Genomic DNA, 15,182 nt, shown 5'->3' with positions numbered 1-15,182 from the left:
TGGGCAGGAGTTGGGAAGGCTTTACTTACTTGAATTCGTTGGGAGCCCATTACGTGTCAAGATCGGGGGTACAGAAGTGTACAAGAATTTATGGCCTAGTTAAAAAGAGACCGACAATGCACATAAGTGCACCATGACATACTGCGATAAGTACTATGAAGAAGTAGTGTAAAGGAATATTCTTTCAATAAAAGTTTAATGCCCACTATGTAAGAGGAAAGCAATTTAATTGGGGGAGGGGTAGACCTGGAAGGCTGTTCTAATGAATTTATATCTAATCTGAGAACTGAAAGATGAGTCAAGTTAATCAGGGGAAAATGTGCATTGTCTCCTAAAATGTGGGTTCTGTATGTGATTTAGGGTAAACGAAATGAACATGACATTAAATAACATTGAAAGGCCCAGTGAAATAGTCCCATTTCAAACTGAAGAGGTTATTTGATACTAGTATGTATTTAACATTTTTCTAACATTTGCTTTTCTCCCCTTTTAATAGAATGAAGGCTTTATTTTCCAAATCTTTCCAAAGGTAACCACATCTACAGTTAAATAACACTATTTTGTCTTAGGGTTTGAGTGTGTTTGCAAAAATTCTTCCATTTTCCACCACGCTTCCATTTAAGCGGTGAGGTAAATTTTCCTTTGTAGATGTAAGTAACAATTGAGTCTATTGAAAGAAAAAAACAACCCTGAAAATGATCTATTCAAATACATACAGCATAGGGGGTATGCAGATAGGACAACAGCGATGTTCTACAAATGACTAGTGTAGAGGAACATTTACCTAAGAATGTAAAAACCTGTACAGTTTGGAATCCTCTGATATTTAGGTTGGAAGAAGCCTTAGAAATATACTTGGATCCCTTCTTTCACTGAAATGGAAACAAGCTTGCCCTGGCTAGTATGGCTTAACTGGTTGGGCATCCTCTGCAGAGCAAAAGGCCACGGGTTGGATTCCAGTCAGGGCACATGCCTGGGTTGTGGGCTTGTCCTGGTAGGGGCCTGAACGAGAGACAACCGATGGATGTTTCTCTCTCATGTTGATGTTTCTCTCTTTCTCCCTTAAATGGTTTGCTCAAGGCCACAGAAAGGGTTGATGGCAAAGGAAGAATTACTCAAAATTTTCTAATTCCTGCCTCAGAGTACCTACCCCCTACCCCCAAATACCTGCCCAAGTCAGGTTGCTTCAGGACCACTGAACCTTCCGGGTAGCTCTTAACGCCCTGTAATCAAAGAGATTTATTTAGCTTGTTCATTAAGGGAGAACTTATCTTGGTAAGAGGGACATGGAAAGAGCTTATTATTAGGATTTGGGTTTGTGCTGGGTGTCTCCAAGGATAGGGTAAGGAAGTGGGGAATTGTTTTGAATTGGACACAGTCAAGAGGCAGCGACAATTTGATGTCTAGGTATCTTAATTTTTATCCAGGAGGTAGGAGGATTAAATAAAGCAGGGCCAGAATTGAAAAAGAAGCAGGACCCACTCACGTTAGTCAGAAGATGAGGATGTTGAATCATATTAGTTTCTTCTTTGTTTCAACTGCAGAGTGGCCTTGCCTACCATTTGTTTACATTCTGTGCATTGTTTATGTTCAGTGAGGAACATAGGGTCAAGCCAGCTGCCAAAGAGTTTTTCATTTTCTGACCTGCAAGCATTAGTCCTCCCAACTGTGGGATCCTGCTGATCTCTGGGTTTAAAGCTAAGTGTTTACATGTGCCTCCTCCAACTGGCAAAGTTAGGGGAAAACATATCTGAGATCCTCTAGTCCAACTTTCCACCTATTGCAAGAACCTCTCAGCCCCATCGCTTCTAGGGAAGGGGCCCACTGCCACCTAGAGCAGCCCCTCCCATATTTACAGTTGATTGTCAAAATACTTTTTTTTCTTTTTTCCCCTGTAGGGAGGAAAATTTTTCTTCTAATCTCTTAGGTTCAGAGACTGGGCTGGCTAGAGACGGAGCCTTTTATACCAGTTGACCAAGACTGGTAAATTTTAAATTTGTAGAGAAGTGGTAAGACAATGGGAAGGGGTTTAGGTTTTTTTTGGGGGGGGGGGGCAGGCTGCGGGAAGGTAGATACATGGCAGAAATTAATGTTTAAAAAAATATTGTTTTAGCAAAATTTGTGTTGTCATTTCCTCTCACTGATAAGAGTCTAGGGTTGGCTCCTGTGATTATCCTGGGGGGGAGGGGCGGGAAACACCTAAACAAAGGGAATTTACAGGGTGAGGGCAGAGAGTCCATGTGTCTACTTCTCAAATGCCTGCAACTCAAAATCATCCTTACAAAGTGGCATATTTTGATCCCTTACACTCCTATAAATTGTTTGAAAAGATATTGCATGTACTTGGCTTTTTAAAATACTACATAAAAAATAGTGAAAATGCATTAAGACCCCTTACTTCCCAGATATCTTTCCAGAATTCATATATGCATACGCAAGCATTATATATATTATCTATCGCCCCCCCTTTACAGGTCTACATCTAAATTGTATCTACATCTCTCTTAATTCTTAACCCATTGCATGGAAGCACCATAATTTATTTACTCAGTCCCCTACTAATGGACATTTAGACTGGCCTTAATCGTTTTGCTTTTACAAACAACGGAGCAATGAATATCCTTTAGGCTCGCGTTCCAGTGTTATCTGCCGGATTATTCCAAGCAGCACAATTTCTGGTCACAAACTAAATTATTTCCCATATTGAAATTAAATGTGGTGATCTAATTGTCACCTTGAGCCCAAAGAAGCAAGTTATTTATTCTTTGCCACACCACCGCTCCAGAGATTAAAGAAAGAGGCATCTGCCACCCCTCCCACGTCAGTTTTCACGTCTTTAAATATCCCCAGTCTAGCAGGCTCCCGCCGCCCGGTCCTCTCCCCGAATGGTCTCCCTCACACGACGCAGAGAGAGAAATCGAGGCACAGGCAGGGCCGGAGCTCCAGTCCTCCCCCGGCCTTGTAGTCCCCCTTTCCCCGGCATTCCCTTCCTCTCCCTCTCCTCCGGGGCAAGGCCCAGACGCAGACCCCGCGCGGGGCCCTCGCCGCTCGCCGACTCCAGCCCCTTCCCCTCGCCGCCCGCCCCGGGGCCGCGGAGGGACGGGCGAACCCCCCTGGTCCCCTCCGAGCCTCCGTAGCGGGAGCCGCGGGAGCTCAGCCGCTCCGGTCGCCAAGGAAACGGGTTCCGCGCGCGCTGCGGACGCTCGGCAGCCCGGGGGAGGCGCTGCGGGACCGGCGGTCGGGCTCGGCGAGGCGGCGGGGCGGCGGGACAGCAGGTGAGCAGGGGCGGAGTGGGCGTTCGCGGCCAAACACGGCACCCCGGTGCTGACTCCTTGAAGCGGACGAGGGGCTGGGCGGCGGGGGACCCCCGGGAAGGAGACGGCGGCGGGACCATTGTGCCGGTAGCTGCGCCGGGGCGGCGTCCCCACGTGCCCTTTAACCCTGCTAGGCGCTGGCTTGGAGTGCGCGTTGGGCTGTTCATTATATTTGGGGGCCTGATCCCGAAAGTTCCTTTAACAACGGCAAAGCCCTTATTTAGGGGCCGGAGAATAACTCAAAACTGCAGAATATGTCTTCTCTGTCTGTATGACTCTTCTGGGGCCAGAGAAGATTGACTTCTTTGTGTATCAGTTTTCCGGTCTGCGAAATGGGGATAATGATAGCATTTACCATTATATGATAGCAGATAATGATAGCGCTTATTAGAAAGTACATTTATATTTGAAACCGTTGCAGACAAGTCCTCAGTACTTGGGAGCTTTTATTATTACTACTACAGGTATATCTCGTTTAATTGTGTCTGGTTTTATTGCACTCCGCAGGTGTTGCACTTTTTCCAAATTATGAAAAGCAAGGCCCTCCACCAGCAAAAAGATCACAACTGGCTTTATTGCAATACTTGCTTTGTTGCTGTGGTCTAGAACCCAATTCACAATATTCCGGAGGTGGACTTGTCCTAACAAGGAGGTCTGCCATGGGACATATGTTTGTGCGTGAGGGCCTGGGCCGATTGCCACAGGTAGGAGAGTGAGTGAGACATCTCGTCCTCCGGGAATGTTTTATGCCATGAATATGAATTTCTTGTGATTCACTCTATGATTTTGGACATCCAGGGGACTATGAATACACAGGGAAGGCAGTTAATCCCGATTTCGGGAGATGAGGTTGGTTGGGGTGGATGGCCAAAGAAAGATTCCAAAAGGAGATGCCTTCCAAAGTGAGACAGAAGTCTGCCTTTGTCCTGGTCAGAAGATGAGGCTGATGAGTGCACAGTGTTCTAGAATCTACGCAGAGAGAGCAGTGTGTGCAAAGCCCTGGGGGCAGAGTGCAGGCTTCCTGGGAATTTGCTGGGATTTCACAGGCTGGCTAGACGCATGTGCTGAGCAGTGGAAGTGGGCTGGCTAAATGATATTTGAGAAATAAGAGGTTCTCCTTCTGAAAGACTTTCCTTGTATCTCCTTGCAAGTTTTGAGGAGTTTGGACTGTATCTGGGGGGCATTGGGGAGCCATCAAAGGATTTTAAGCAGTCAGTGAGTGTGTCGTGTGTGTCTGATGGAGGTATGGTTTCAGAAAGATGAGGGGTTTTTGTTGTTCTCTCTCGGTGTCATCCCTCCTCCCATCTGCGTTCACATCGCCTCCATGCGTTCGTTCATGGTGATTCAAGAACTATTTATTGAGCGTCCACTGTGTGCCGGGCATTGTGTAGGCAGTAAGGAATTGGGTGCCTGCCCTCCTGGCATGTATTCCAAACATGTTCAAAGGTACATTCATGGAGATGAAAGCAGTTCCAGCAAAACTGGAACTTAAATCAATATTGAAAAAAGAAAGCCATCCAGCACAACTGGAACTTAATCAATATTGGAAGAGATATGTCCGGAGAGGTTAAAAAAAAGGCCCAGATCATTCAGGGCCACCGCGTTGAACACTCTTGGAAGAACCACTCATGTAGACAACAGGAAGAAGAAATGACCAGGCACGCTGGAGGAAACCTAGAATTGTGTAGTAATGAAAGCCAAAGGAAGAGTCCAGCCTTGCTGGATGCTGCTGAGGTTTCAAATGAAATGTGTTAAACACTAAAGCGTTCTTTGGGTAAATCCATAGAGGGGTCACGGGGGACCTAACTGAGCTGATTTGGTGAAATGTTGGGGGCGGAATCTATAATACCAGCAGCTTCCAAAGGTTCAATGTAACATATCAGTAAGATGAGAGAGTGGGACGTGAGAAAGACAAAGTGTAGGCAGCTGAAAGGGGTTTGTGAAGGGAAAGAGGGAGAAGGCTGGAGAGTGATTAGAGAACCAGGTGAAGCCTTTTTAAGCACTGGAGAGACGGAGACAGGAGCACATGTAATGCTGATGGCATGCAGTAGTGAGGAAGAGGCTGAGAAGATACAGAAGACGAAGTGGAGAATCAATAGTACAGCTTTCCTGAGAGGGTGAGAGTGGATGATACCCGCAGCACAGGCACTTGAAAAGGAGTCTAACGGCTTCTGCATTTTTTTGAGAATCGGGAAGCAAGGTAAATGCTGGAAAGGACTGCCACCAGTGTAACGCAACAAGAAAAAATCGTGTGAACGTGGAGAGAAAGTTGTATTTTCATTATTGGCGCATAGCTGACGTTTATTGAACTAACACTGTGTTGAGTGCTTTTCGTGCACTAATCCAATTGATGTGACCTTCACAGCAGTGCTGCGAGACAGCGCCCTGGTACCCCCAGCTCACGGATGAGGAAACCAAGGGGAAATGTCTACTCGGGGTCACACAGAATTTGAATCCAGGTCTGCCCAAACCCGGAGCTTTTAGTCTTAATAACTACCCAGATGATGTGATTGCCTGCCTGTAATATGATCATCTGCTGAGAAAATTCAACAGAATTAAGTTAGAAGGAATTAGATACAGGGTTAAGTGAATGAGCAGCTACAAGGTAGACAAAAAGCAGTCACACTGAGCAAGCAATAACAGTCAGAAAATGTAATTGTAGGAGAATTGACTAGCAATGTGAAAAATAAGCACCAGTAATAAACTTTAAAAGAAATGTGCCCAGGCTAGCCCAGTAGAGCGAGAGTTGGCTAGAGGGGAGAAGGCTGGGTGCAGGACTTGTGTTTGGATGAAGAGGAGATATTTTCCCCTTGGGAAAATTAGGGTATTGGTACCCAAAAGGGGGTATATGAAAACCCAGATGTCCGTCATAAGACAGAATGAGAAAATATGCAGCGATGTGGACTGGAGTTTTTATAATACTGGAAACCTGCAGATAGCCTCATTAAATTGTGGAACAGTCATGTGATGGGTAGAAAAAAGAATGAGGTGGGAACTGTATATATGAGAAAGATGTTTAACCTCACATGGTTAGGAACAAAAAGCAGATTACAGTATGTTCCTGCTTTTTACTGTATTTGTCCAATTACCACATATCACTCCTATACCCTCTTCCACCTCCACCCACCTGCGCCCCCTCCCCCCACGGTCCCTACACCGTTGTCCATGTCCATTCCAGTGTGTTCCTATTTTTGATTTCTTAAATGTATTCATACATATTTATAGGAAAAATGTCTGGAAAGATTAGTTCTTTAAAATTTTGTACTTTTTAATTGTGGTAAAACACCGATAACACAAAATTTGTCATTTCGGTGGTGATGAGGGTAGTCGTGTTGTTGCGCCATCACCCTCCAGAGCTTTTCCATCTTGCAGAACAAACTTTGTACCTGTTCACCAACCGTTAAACAGCAGCCTATCTCCCCGTGCCCGCAGCCCCGGGCAGCCGCCCTCCCGCTTTCTGTGTGTATGAACTCGACTACTCTAGATACTTCGTATAACCGGAATCACACAATGTTTGTCTTTTTGTGATTGGCTTATTTCAGTTAGCGTAGTGTTTTCTAGGTTCATCTGTGTTTGAGCGCGTATCAGAATTTCCTTCCTTTTAAAGACTGAGTAATATTCCGAAACGCTTTGTACGTTCAGTGTGTGCACTTAGACACGGGGTTGCTTCCTGATGTGGGCTTCTGTGAATGATGCTGAGTGAGCGTGGGTGTGCTAGAAAGATAAAATCTTTATGTCTGCCAGGAGATCATAGGGAGACTTTTATTCCTTTCCTTATTGCATTATTTCTCTTTTGTTTTATGAGCATGACTTGTTTTCATAATTTAAAAAAAGCAGTAAGGATATATTTATCCTGTTTGGGGAGATGGAGGAGTAAAGGTAAAAATAAAACAGCTTTATCTAGGCCACTGGCAGCAGGAATGGGCTGGAGAGGGCCGACCTGGGAGACATTCCAGGAGAATCGACGGGACCGGACACGTACGAACGAGGGGAGAAGAGCAAAGCGGGAGCCTTCGCAGCCTAGGGTGAGAAGGGGGCAGCAGTCCTGCAGGAGGGTGAAAATGAGGCTGGGGAGCCACCTGAGCCTTTGTTCAGGAGCTTGGACTCTCTCCTGAAAGCAGAGGGAAGCCATGGAATGGAAGGGAAACGACTTAATTAGATTTGCACTACAGAAAGATCCGCTCTGGCGCTCCGTTCTGCAAGCTGAAGCCAGATTGTGCCAAATTGCCCTTTGTGTTCCTTAGACTTGAACCTCTGTTGACTTCCCTTCATTTTGAGATGAACCCTTAGCGCCGACAGATACATGTCTATTCTTCTAAGGGCACCTGGACTATTTTAAACAAAGTCCTATTTAGATTACATTGATTCCTGATTGTGTTCCGTTTTTATCTCGACCACATAGTCTCTTATAAATTTACTTCCTACCATTAGTAGGGGCAACATGAATAATGGGGAAAGTAAAAACTGGAAATCTTACACATGCATCGCAGGTGTGGTTCACGCCGGAACTTTGATTGCCAGAATTGATTCCCCAGAGAAAGCCTTGGTTCCTTATCAAGTACTTGATAAATGAATGTACATTTTGAATGATTCCCATCTTTAACCAGCTGTTATTTTTGTTTTGTTTTTAAAGAGTTCTACCATTATTAGTCCTGGTCACATCAGAGAGCGAGTTTCGACTTTATTTCTTTTTGAATTGTTATGTATGCATCACTGTGCGTCAGTTGCCGTGAATAACAGCACCAAACCCTGATCTTGAACGTGTACACTGTTTCTCAGTTCTTAGCATTCTCAGTGGTGTTCTGGTGGTTTTCTCTCCAGCTAAAATCTTCTCTAATAAGTATGCTTTGATCCTAAGACTTCTGAGGAGTTCTGCCTCTCTTCGCCCAGAGGCCTGCATTTCTGCCTGGAGACCATTATCGTACCGTAGAAGAGGGCATGTGGGCATTCCAGCACCAAGTTTGCTTTGGGGTTTAACTCCATTTCCTCGCGTGGGCTGCTCACTGAGTTTACATGGTGTGTGGTGTTTAATACACCAGTAAGTGTGGATTGCCCCGGAGAGTTACGTGCAGTGGAATTTGTCCCGATGCGACTTCTTTTCCCAGTTCACAGGCACTTTGTCTGCACTTTCCTTGTTACGGCATCTCATAAACAGCCCTCCTCCATGATTACTTTTGCATTTGTTTCGTCCAGCCAGCTACAAAACCCCTGGCTAGTTGAGGACAGGGACCCTGCATCGGACCTTTATTTATCTTAACGTAATGGGTGCTCATTTTACGAATAAGGTGGAATAAGGTGACTTTTTTCACTTGCTGTTCACATGGCTGTCTTCCGTAACACTTCCTTTGAACTTATTGTTAGTGGGGCTAGTCTTCTAGCCTCTTCAGTAGGTCCGATTCCACAATAGGGTAAAACACTTTAAAGGTTTGTGAGGTAGTTTTCAAACATAAAGGTAGAGAGAAGAGTATAAAGGAAGCCCTATTACCCATTATCCAGCTTCAGTAATTACCAGCATGTTAGAACCATGGTTGATTTGGGATGAGGACAGAGAAAGCATGATGACTTTAGGGTGCTCATTTGAATTTGTGGGCCAAGAAGCAGGGCTGTTCTTGGGCAGGGTGGAGAAAGGGAAGGTTAGGGGCCCCAAGGCCCACTGCCCATGTGCCTCATAGGGTTGTCGTGAAGGTTACACGAATGACATGTGAACGGGGCGAACAAAGAGCAGTGTCAGCACATGGTGAGTGTGACTTAGGGGCTGTCGCTGCTACCACCCTGCCTGTCACCGCCATCACTCTCAGGGCCTCATGGCTCGAGGGAGCTGATTCTGGTAGCCAAGGCGCTTATCAACTTGATGACTTTTAGAAAAATGTTTACTGATTGATTTTAGAAAGAGAGGAAGAGGGAGGGTGGAGAAGAGCGAGAGACACGGAAACATCAGTTTCTTGTTCCACTTATTTACGTATTCACTGGTTGGTCCTTGTACATGCCCTGACCAGGGATCGAACCCGCAACCTTGTATCGGATGACGCCCTAACCAACTGAGCTACCTGGCCCAGGCCTCACTTGGTGACTTTAGACAACAGCCTTTCTGAGCTGCAGTTTCTTCATCTGAAAAAAATGGGAGTGATAATAGCATCTTACATACCACACAAAGCAATGAAATAATTCACGTACTTGTGTTCCGGATTAGTCAGCATTAATCACAGTTTTCCACAGTGGTGGTCTGATCTGGAGGGACTGTGCTTCTGGGTTTTGGGGAGTCAAGCCTATTCCTTGTATGGATTCTCATTCTGAGGCTTCATATTAGTGAGCCCCGGAGTTATTTTTCAACCTAGCAAATAAACATCACAGGGCAGTAACCTTTGTTTCCATTTGCAAAACGTATGTTTCTAAAGCATGGAAACAGTTTTGCTTTGTGTAGCTTGTCCATATATGCACAAGAAATGAAATACCAACCAAGTTGATAGAGGGATAAAAATAGTTTTCCTAAGGAACTGTTTGCTGGGGATTAGTGTTGGTAAAATTTTGCAGCAGAATGTTTCACCATCTTTGAAATATAAACAGTATCTTCATTTGTCTATATTTTTCTGACAACACTTTGCTCAACTCCCAATTAAAATAGCTTTCTGAAACCCAGCATTCCTCTTTAAAAAAAAAATATCAGTTTTCTTTTTTTTTTTTAAACGAAGTTCAAGTTTTTTTAAACACTTTTTCTCCTCAGTACTGCGAAGAATTCTAATCATGCAGAACATCCGTCCAAACCACACACACATGTATCTGTCTGAGATAAGAATTAGCAGACACTGTGGGAAGAGAAATGGAGTGTCCCTGGTGGTTGTAATACATTTCCGCCGTGTTGTTTGGACAGGACCGTCAGCTGTTGTGTCTCCTAGGTACAAGAGTGACATAAATCCAGGTCAGAAAGTCGGTGCCTTTAACTTACATCGTCAGGAAGATTTTCTGTTTTCAAATGACTACTTGCCATTAGATCTGACTTTTTAAAAGTTTGTTTTTCAATGAGTAAAAATTTGGCCTTCTTTCCATTTGTGATTTATAGCATATTATATTTTTATCAACTTACTCAGCCAAAGAAGCTAAACTCTCATTCTCTACCATCAAATAACAAAAGTAAATCATATAAAGTACAGTTTTATCTCAGAAAGAGCAATATTTTAGTGCCACTCTTGGCCCCAATGACCAAAAGCCTCTCAGCTTTATTTCTCATGGACTGTTCCATTTAAGTGTTTTATTGAACAGTCTCTTTTCTTGATTCCCCCCCCCTCGGGATTCCACTATGTTTTGTTAACATTTCTTTTCAAAGGATCTAGCACAAATCATTTCTAGTAGTTATCCAGCCAATGTTGGATTAGAAAATATGCTAATTCTAATTTAAATTTTAATTTAAACCTAATTTAACCTTCTGAATTGAGAGTTGACAGAGAAGACTTTGGATTTTTATAATTATGGGAATCCTTTACTTGGATACATATGTATGTCTCTTTGAGTGAAAACCAAGTTAGAAAGGGGTATAAATGTAATCTTGGATCATTCTTGTAAATCATTGAAAAGTGAAGTTTGGAACTAGTTTTAACTTCTGAAGGATTTGGAGGATTGTATCCAGTATCTGAGGTATACCTTATATATTTTTTTTATTTGCTAGGACTTTAGGATAATTTTTTAAAATTTCAAACTATATTGAGCATTTACTATGTGCTTAGCATTGTGTTAGGTATTTGACACATACGGGTTCATTTAACTGTCACAGAAGCACAGTTAGGCAGGTATGATTTAAATACCTCGTTGCTTAAACTAAAAACCTGCTTCCCTGATATCACTCACTGGCCTGTCTACAAGTCCATTTGGTTATGTTGCTATAGCAACAGAACACAAGCTCCTCCCTGATGCAGCCTGCCAGCCGCCAGACAGTGGCAGCTGCCTCCTCGCAGGCTTCCCCCGTTCCCTTCTTGTCCCACTGTAGGATTTATGGTCGTGCGTCTACAACTGATACAGTGTCACGTGTCAGTTGTACCTCAGTGAAACTGGGGCGAGGGGACTGGGCACCAAGGGGAGCGAGCATCAGAATTAAATGCCCAAGGTCAAAGGCCTCAGGGAGAACTCCACAGCTGTGCCGTCCAGTGTGGCTGCCAGCAGCCGCAGGTAGCTTTTGAGCAACTGGACTGTGGCTGTTCTGAATTGAGATGTATTGTACACGTTGGGTTTCAAAGACTTAGTGCAAAGATGAAGAATATGTCACTAATCGTGTTTTATACTTACATGTTGAAAAGATAATGTTTTAGAAATACTGAATTAGATAAAACAGATGATTAACGTTTAGAAAGGTTTTATGAATGAATACCTATTATGCATGTATGCATGTATGTATATAAATGTCCACGTAGCAGCCAGGGTGATTTTTTTTGCTTTTTGAGGTAATTGCAGAGTCATATGCAGTTGTAGAAAATAATACAGAGATGCCCTGGCTGGTGTGAGTCGGTTGGTTGGAGTGTTGCGGGTTTGATTCCTGGTCAGGGCACATGCCTGGGTTGTGGGTTCGGTTCCAGTTGGGGTGTGTGCAAAAGGCAACTGATTGATGTTTCTCCCTCACACTGATGTTTCTTTCCCTCTCTCTCCCTCCCTTCCCCTCTCTCTAAAATCATAAGCATGTCCTCAGGTGAGGATTAAAAAGAAAAGAAAAGAATACAGAGAGATCCCGTGCACCATTTACCTTTTCTCTTCATAACAGTTGACACCTCCCCTCCTCAAGTCAGCCTTGCCTGACCACCATCTGTAGTGTAGCCTGCTTTCCCCACTTCCAGTCACCTGTCCCATTACTCTTTCATTTCTGTCACAGAATTTGCTACTGTCTGAAATTGTCTTATTTGTTTAGTTGCTTGCCCTTTGTCCAGTAGAAGGCGAGCCCAAGAGCGTGGTGGTCTTGTCGATTTATTACTTTGTCTCCAGAGCCTAGAACAGGACGTGCAATAGGCCCTTGCTGAGTATTTCCCAAATGACTGACTCTCATGGGTGAGGAAACTGAGTTTCAGCGTGATTAAGATACTTACCTGTGGCCACACAGCTAGTAAGCGGCAGAACCGTGGCTTGAAGCCACCGGCACAAAGGCTGTGAAATAGGGTTGAGTTTGTCCTGCTCCTAGAACAGATAGAGTGATGCTGGAGGCTGGGCAGCGGGCGGGAGAGTGGTTCAGTTCCCGACTAGAGGGGTGGTCCTGCCTGGTCAACTCAGGCTTTGTAGACGGCGACGAGGAGTAGGGGTCCCATTGTAAGCACAGTGGAAGGGGTTGGAAGGTTCTAAGCAAGGGGACACTCTGAGCAACGTGGTCCAGCTTCACTCCCTGGAAGTCTGCTCTGGTGTCAGGGTGAAGTCCTGGTCTGGAACGATGCTCTCCCTTTCCTTGCCTTGCTTCCTTGTGTGCACATTCCTCTGGGCAACCACCTCAGGAGAAGGGCTCTGGTCCACTCACCTGCAGCGTATCGCCCGTGAGCTCCATTGGTCCTTCCAGTAGCAGTTCAGGCAGAATGATGGGTTCACTGGGAGGGGCAGGAAGACACAGCTCAGGCTGGCCTTTGGGTGTGTTCAGGACGAGGTGCTCTAGTGTGCCCTGGCCTCTAGTTGCACAGCACATGTACCTTGGAATTTTGGGGGACCACCTTGGGCTCTATGTGAGCACAGAAGATAGTGTCAAGTGACATGTTCTGTTTGGGGCAAGTGTTTATCTGAGGCATCATTAAAAACAAGGGCAAGTTTCAGGGAGCAAATGCAGTGGCCTAAATCAAAGGAAGATGTATGAGTCTTTTTCGAGGGGCTGTGAGAAGCCTAAGAAAATAACATCGCAAAGAAAGGCCTTTGTCCCCAAGGACTTTAAAGTCCGTTCAGAGAGGTACCCAGGGATTGAGCAGTAATGGCACTTTAGGCAGTCTTCCCCCAAGTTTCCGGGGGGACTCCAGAGGAGGACAGCAAAGTGATGGCTGAGTCTGGCAAGGCTCACAGAGGAGCTGGTGCTCGGCCCATGTCCGTAAGGATGAGGAAGAATTAGGAGGGAGGAAGGAGAAAGGCGTTCAGGTGGGATGGGGAGAGAATAAAATCTGGCGTCTGAGAAAAAAGAAATGCACTCGGTGTCCGAGGCTAAAGGATCTGTCTGGCTGGAGCAGATTCAAGAAGTTGGAAGCAAACAGCATGAAAACGACTCTTGGTCAAGAATTTCGTCTTTCTGCTTGCACAGAAAACTCCGATGGAGAGATGGGCAGGTGTGTGGATGGGTACCGCTCACTGAGAGGTGATGGTAACAGCTGGGACTTCAATAGTGCATATCTGTGCCAAGCGCCGTTCTAACCAGCTTCCATGCATCACATCATTCCGTCCTCACAGCAGCTCTGTGAGGGGGGCACTATTATCTTCATGTTACAGATGGGGAACTGAGGCACAGGGAGGGAAAGAAACCTGCCTAAGGTCACAGAGCCCTAGCGTCTGTGCTCCTAGCCTCTCTTACAACCTCTCAGGTAATGAGGGCCAGATGAATTTCCCCCCAGCTTTTTACTATGAAAAATGCAAAACAAAAAAAATTAAAAAGTACAGTGAGCATCTACAAATCAAACGGTGTTAACATGTTGCTGAATATGCTTTATCTAATATATATTTATCATTTATGAATCTGTGCGTGTGCTTTTCAGTCTCTTGGAACTATTGGAAAGTGTGTTACAGATGTGATAATTTACCCCTAAATACAAAACAAAACATTGTCTTCTTTTTACGTGGTATTTACACCTTTCCTTTTCCATGCAGCGTACGAGTATATTGCCTCTAAAACCACGCAAAAGCACTTTGTAATGTGTGAAAAGGAGTTCAGTTCTAGGCTCAGGGAATTATAAACAGGTTTGTCACTTATATGACTACCTTGGTATTTGAAAGTCAGGTAGGGTAAGGGCAGTTTTTGTTTTTATAAGACTGCCTTACAATTTGCTGGGCGTTTAACCTGCTGGTCCCTACGTGCTAAATACCAAGGAAGCAATCAAATATTGCGGCAACCAAAAATGCCCTTTCCTCCCACAGACTGGAGTGCGTGCCCTAACTGGTCCCCCGATGAAGGAGCTACAGGTTAAATTGCGCTCAGGCCCCACACAATTTTCTGGTCCAGCTTTATTTTTCCATGTCTGGCTGGAGGTGCTAACGGTTTTGTCGCACCGTATTGCTCCCTGGACTCCACTGATGTCTTCGTTTTTCGCTGATGACTGTCAAAGTGCATTTATCAAGCTGAGCCTCCTTGGAGCCCCGCGTCGTGGTACAGTCCACACTCGCCTGGCACGCTCTCTCTCACCACACTAGCCACAGGCTGACTCGTGCTGTGGGTGATTGCTGTTGTCTTTATCTTCCATGTATTTCAGTAATGACCGCTGTGGCTGGCCTCGTTCAAGATGATGGATGTAGAGAAATGAATCTCTCCTAGTAATCCTATTTTCCTTTTATTTTGCTTCTCGATGATTGCAGTGGCCTCATTCTCTTGTATCCCCTGTGGTACTTGATGTGTCGCCTTGCCTGTGGTGATGCATGAGTATTTCGGAGCTGAGTCTGAGATACAGGGAAACAAGCACTTACAAGTCAGAGCTAAGTTCAAATCATGGTGCCACCACTGTGCAGCCTTAGGTGAATCATTTGACCTCTGCGAGCTCCAGGTTCCTCATCTGTGTGCAGCGTTGATAATAATACCACTTACAGGATTGTCGTAAGTGTGAAGATGAAGTGTATGAAGGGCCACGCACAGTCATTGGCACACGGAAGGGGAGAAGGTGCTCCGTCACTGGTAGTTACTGTAAAGGGAAGCTCAGTCATTTCTTTAGGTCACTTGTGAGAGCA

The 15,182-nt window shown here is 45.0% G+C and overlaps 1 protein-coding gene across 3 annotated transcripts in view; it reads left to right on the top strand.

Annotated features, from left to right (window-relative positions):
• Positions 1-3,187: 3,187 nt before the first annotated feature.
• PKIG (cAMP-dependent protein kinase inhibitor gamma) overlaps positions 3,188-15,182 on the top strand; it is a 69,635-nt gene continuing 57,640 nt past the window's right edge. Inside the window, exon 1 of one of the 3 annotated variants that reach the window (XM_053926769.2) lies at positions 3,188-3,275. The gene's annotated coding sequence lies outside the window, so the exon portion shown is untranslated. Of the gene's footprint in view, positions 3,276-3,380; positions 3,402-15,182 lie in introns of those variants that run through there. The other 2 variants (XM_053926770.2, XM_053926771.2) reach the window with 2 other exon arrangements.

Source organism: Desmodus rotundus, chromosome 6, assembly GCF_022682495.2.
Source record: "Desmodus rotundus isolate HL8 chromosome 6, HLdesRot8A.1, whole genome shotgun sequence".
In the NCBI taxonomy this organism is placed as follows: Eukaryota; Metazoa; Chordata; class Mammalia; order Chiroptera; family Phyllostomidae; genus Desmodus; species Desmodus rotundus.
The sequence above is the reverse complement of the archived record's forward strand: the minus strand, read 5'-3'. Positions and strand labels throughout refer to the sequence as shown.